Source organism: Mauremys mutica, chromosome 20, assembly GCF_020497125.1.
Source record: "Mauremys mutica isolate MM-2020 ecotype Southern chromosome 20, ASM2049712v1, whole genome shotgun sequence".
Taxonomy (NCBI): domain Eukaryota; kingdom Metazoa; phylum Chordata; order Testudines; family Geoemydidae; genus Mauremys; species Mauremys mutica.
This window is the reverse complement of record NC_059091.1, coordinates 18,048,113-18,054,141: the sequence shown is the minus strand read 5'-3', so window position 1 is coordinate 18,054,141 and position 6,029 is coordinate 18,048,113.

The window sequence follows — 6,029 nt, the reverse complement described above, 5'->3', positions numbered from 1 at the left end:
CCTTTTACATGACTAACACGTCTGACATATTAGCCAGAGATGGTGGTGAACATGCTCCATCTGTGCCTGCTACTAACACTCCAGGGAATTGTCTGTTCCCTCACATGTACCTCCTGTTAGAAATGTGGACTGGTCCAGCTCCTGGTGGGGTTCTAAGAGGGCTCATCATGCTCAGCAGAGACAGAGTCCTCGATCTTCCCCGGCTCCCACCTCACACACAGATAAGCCAACAAGTAGCAGCTATCAGCTGTTTTCAATGTAAGCAGAGTCAGGATGAGCTCTACCCTGACATCTGGTGGTGAATTGTGGCAAGTGTGGAAAAGAACATCAGGGGTTGATCTCGTTTGCACAGGCACACCCACCCCGCCTAGCATGAGCCCACAGCTGCCCAAGTGGTCACTTTGGCTGCTGTGGGATCCCCAGTTTCTCTGTTATTGGGGCAGGAAGAATAAAGTGTTGTTCTTCTTCGAGTGCTGTCCCTGTGGGTGCTCCACTCTAGGTGATGGTGCGTCCCGGCGCCGTTGATCGGAGATTTTCGGTAGCAGTGCCTGGTTGGGGCGCACGCACCCAGATGGTATCTCCCGTCTAGTTGGAATCTTCCTGAGTGCGTGTGCCCCACACCCTCCTCAGTTCCTTCTCAACCGTCCTCGGCCGAAGACGGATCCCGGGGCAGTGCTGCCTTCGCTTCCCTGGTATCTATAGGAAACAGTAACAAAGAACATAGAAATAATTATTAGTTACATCCCAGTTGTTTCCCTTCCTTTAGTGTAGTTACATAGTTAGTTACTTAGTTTAAAAAAAAATCCTTCAGGCTTGTCTCCCGTTGAGACATTCTTCTCAGCCATCTCTAATTCATAATGCCAGGAGCTTCAGGATTCAAAAGATGCATCTCCTGCCAGGACTCCATGCCATGGACAGACGGGCACTCATACTGTGTGAGGTGCCTCGGGGACACCCACGTCCCTGTTAAGTGCCTCCATTGCGCAAGCCTCGTTAAGAGCTCGTCGCGACAGGGAATTGCGGCTCAAAATACTGATGATGGAAAAATCCTTACAGCCGCTTTCGGAGACGGGAAAGCTTAAACCCGCTCCGACACGCTCCCCAGCCAGATCGGAACCTGTGGGCAGCGTTGCTTCACCCTCCCTGGAGCGGAGGCAAGAAGCAGAACAGTCTCACAGGAGAGACTTTAACAAGGGTAGGGGGTCTCCCACGAGATCCCTACCCTCTGTGCTGACAGCACCAAAGGCAGGTGCCTCAGCTTTTCTAATGCCTCAGCTGCGGCTCGGACAGAGCGCAGAGGCAGGGACCTGACCTCCTGTGTCAGGAAGGTCCTTGTGGCTCCGGTCCCCTCGGCACCGCAAACGGCTGCGGTGCCAGCAGCGCCCGCCTCCTGGGCACCGCAAACGGCCGCGGTGCCGGCAGCACGCTGCTCCCAGGCACCGCAAACGGTCGCGGCACCAGCGGCGCGCTGCTCCCGGGCACCGCAAATGGCCATGGTGCCAGCAGCGCACTGCTCCCGGGCACTACAAACGGCCATGGCACCAGCAGCGCGCCGCTCCTCGGCGCCGCAAATGGCTGCGGCACCGGTTGCGCACCTCTCCTCTCCTGGGCACCACGCGCAGCCGCGGCGCCGGCTGCATGTGTCTCCTGGGCACCACGCACAGCCGCGGTGCCAGCAGCGCAATCCTCCCCTGCAGGGAGAAAACTGTTGGCATGGAGCCTATCTTCCACCCAGACTCCAGTAGCAGACCCCCTGCAGGACACCTCCAAGCAGTCTGCAGCACTATTGTCACTTTCACTCTCCTGCTAAGGAGCTGGAGCAGAGAGCAGGCTCAACTCAGCCCAGGGAGCAGGAGCAACAGTTTCTCACTTAATGTGAGCTTTCGGTGCCACCTGAGCCTCACTCTCCACTCCTAGATACATAGGGCTAATATTTTTTTTGAACTGCCGTTCTCTCCAACTGAACTGGTTTTCACTGACCATGAACTTGATTTACAACAGCAAGTGGAGTTCTCCACTCCTGCTTCTCCTCCACAGGCACCTCTGCCACCTCAGGTCACGGTTCAAGGTCACCAGCCTCAGTTTCCCCATTTCGTGCCCCCAGGGCGACACTTGGGTTCTCCTACGTTATGCCTTGGCCTCAGTGGTACCCTTGGCAACATCCTCCTACCAATCATCCTCCTTCTGTGCCTCAATCTCCTGCTCCATCCACTTCTAAGGTGCCTGAGCCCCCTCCTGAGTATGCAAGTTACGTGACTCCTAACTATCCATTAGCCCTGGACAGAGCCCTCCTCCCTCCGTCTCCACGGGCCGTGGACAACTGTAAACAATTTCAAGAACTTTTCAGGAGGGTGGCAATCAATCAAGATATCCCCTTTCAAGAGGTTCAGGAGATGCAACACAGACTCCTCAGAATCCTTCAACAGTCTGCACCCTCAAAAATTGCGCTCCCTATAAACGAAGCACTCCTGGAGCCGGCTGACACTGCTGGCAAACCCCACCGTCTTTAGTACCAACTTGCAAAAAGGTCGAACGTAAATACTATGTCCCTGCTAAAGACGCTGACTTCCTATTCCTCATCCACCACCCAACTCCCTGGTCATGGATGCAGTTGCACAGAGGACGAAACAGTCATAATATCAACCCACCCCGCAAGACAAGGACCTTAGATGCCTTGATGTCTTGGGCTGCAAGGTTTATACATCCTCCACACTACAATTCAGAATTGCAAACTATTCTGCACCCCTCTTCAGTTACGACTTTGATATTTACATTAAACTTTTGAATTTGCCTCCTACATTCCAGAGGATAGGAGAGAAGATTTCAAATCAATCCTGACTGAGAACCAACTGATTTCTAGAACGGCCCTACAGGCATCTCTAGACATGGCAGACACAGCAGTCCGTACAACTGCAACTGCTGTGGTTATGCGCAGATCCTCATGGCTCTCTGCATCTGGCATCCCCAAAGAACTGCAAACCAAAGTGGAGGATCTCCCTTTTGATAAGGACAAACTTTCTCCTACCCTCCTACCCTTCCCCGTCCCTCCTCAGGGACCCTCCTCACAACCACTTATTTCGCACAGAAGTGGCGCATCTTCTGCAGAGGAGCGTGTGGATCGGACACAGACTTCTCTTAGGGGACAGTCTGATGATAGAGAATCTCCAGGTTATAGTCAGGAGCAGAGGACTGAAAAGTATAATGTAAGGGCCGGATCAGATGATAAACAGTCACATATAAAAGAATCTGGCACATCAGAAAAAGGCAGGCTAATAAACAGGGACAAGTTTTTAAAGTGCTTGCACACAAATGCTAGAAGTCTAAATAATAAGATGGGTGAACTAGAGTGCCTTGTGATAAAGGAGGATATAGATATAATAGGCATCACAGAAACCTGGTGGACTGAGAGCAATCAATGGGACACAATCATTCCGGGGTACAAAATATATCGGAAGGACAGAACAGGCCGTGCAGGGGGAGGGGTGGCACTATATGTGAAAGAAAGTGTAGATTCAAATGAAGTAAAAATCTTAAGCGAATCCACATATTCCATAGAGTCTCTATGGATAGAAATTTCATGCTCTAGTAAAAATATAACATTAGGGATCTATTATCGACCACCTGACCAGGACAGTAATAGTGATGATGAAATGCTAAGGGAAATTAGAGAGGCTATCAAAATTAAGAACCCAATAATAGTGGGGGATTTCAATTATCCCCATATTGACTGGGAACATTTCACTTCAGGACGAAATGCAGAGATAAAATTTCTCGATACTTTAAATAACTGCTTCATGGAGCAGCTGGTACGGGAACCCACAAGGGGAGAGGCAACTCTAGATTTAATCCTGAGTGGAGCGCAGGAGCTGGTCCAAGAGGTAACTATAGCAGGACCACTTGGAAATAGTGACCATAATACAATAGCATTCAACATCCCTGTGGTGGGAAAAACACCTCAACTGCCCAACACTGTGGCGTTTAATTTCAAAAGGGGGAACTATACAAAAATGAGGGGGTTAGTTAGACAAAAGTTAAAAGGTACAGTGACTAAAGTGAAATCCCTGCAAGTTGCATGGGCCCTTTTTAAAGACACCATAATAGAGGCCCAACTTCAATGTATACCCCAAATTAAGAAAAACAGTAAAAGAACTAAAAAAGAGCCACCGTGGCTTAACAACCATGTAAAAGAAGCAGTGAGAGATAAAAAGACTTCCTTTAAAAAGTGGAAGTCAAATCCTAGTGAGGCAAATAGAAAGGAGCACAAACACTGCCAACTTAAGTGCAAGAGTGTAATAAGAAAAGCCAAAGAGGAGTTTGAAGAACGGCTAGCCAAAAACTCCAAAGGTAATAACAAAATGTTTTTTAAGTACATCAGAAGCAGGAAGCCTGCTAAACAACCAGTGGGGCCCCTTGATGATCAAAATACAAAAAGAGCGCTTAAAGTTGATAAAGTCATTGCGGAGAAACTAAATGGATTCTTTGCTTCAGTCTTCACGGCTGAGGATGTTAGGGAGATTCCCAAACCTGAGCTGGCTTTTGTAGGTGACAAATCTGAGGAACTGTCACAGATTGAAGTGTCACTAGAGGAGATTTTAGAATTAATTGATAAACTCAACATTAACAAGTCACCGGGACCAGATGGCATTCACCCAAGAGTTCTGAAAGAACTCAAATGTGAAGTTGCGGAACTATTAACTAAGGTTTGTAACCTGTCCTTTAAATCGGCTTCGGTACCCAATGACTGGAAGTTAGCTAATGTAACGCCAATATTTAAAAAGGGCTCTAGGGGTGATCCTGGCAATTACAGACCAGTAAGTCTAACGTTGGTACCGGGCAAATTAGTTGAAACAATAGTAAAAAATAAAATTGTCAGACACATAGAAAAACATAAACTCTTGAGCAATAGTCAACATGGTTTCTGTAAAGGGAAATCGTGTCTTACTAATCTATTAGAGTTCTTTGAAGGGGTCAACAAACATGTAGACAAGGGGGATCCGGTGGACATAGTGTACTTAGATTTCCAGAAAGCCTTTGACAAGGTCCCTCACCAAAGGCTCTTACGTAAATTAAGCTGTCATGGGATAAAAGGGAAAGTCCTTTCATGGATCGAGAACTGGTTAAAGGACAGGGAACAAAGGGTAGGAATTAATGGTAAATTCTCAGAATGGAGAGGGGTAACTAGTGGTGTTCCCCAAGGGTCAGTCCTAGGACCAATCCTATTCAATTTATTCATAAATGATCTGGAGAAAGGGGTAAACAGTGAGGTGGCAAAGTTTGCAGATGATACTAAACTACTCAAGATAGTTAAGACCAAAGCAGATTGTGAAGAACTTCAAAAAGATCTCACAAAACTAAGTGATTGGGCAACAAAATGGCAAATGAAATTTAATGTGGATAAATGTAAAGTAATGCACATTGGAAAAAATAACCCCAACTATACATACAACATGATGGGGGCTAATTTAGCTACAACGAGTCAGGAAAAAGATCTTGGCGTCATCGTGGATAGTTCTCTAAAGATGTCCACGCAGTGTGCAGAGGCGGTCAAAAAAGCAAACAGGATGTTAGGAATCATTAAAAAGGGGATAGAGAATAAGACTGAGAATATATTATTGCCCTTATATAAATCCATGGTACGCCCACATCTCGAATACTGTGTACAGATGTGGTCTCCTCACCTCAAAAAAGATATTCTAGCACTAGAAAAGGTTCAGAAAAGGGCAACTAAAATGATTAGGGGTTTAGAGAGGGTCCCATACGAGGGAAGATTAAAGAGGCTAGGACTCTTCAGCTTGGAAAAGAGAAGACTAAGAGGGGACATGATAGAGGTATATAAAATCATGAGTGATGTTGAGAAAGTGGATAAGGAAAAGTTATTTACTTATTCCCATAATACAAGAACTAGGGGTCACCAAATGAAATTAATAGGCAGCAGGTTTAAAACAAATAAAAGGAAGTTCTTCTTCACGCAGCGCACAGTCAACTTGTGGAACTCCTTACCTGAGGAGGTTGTGAAGGCTAGGACTATA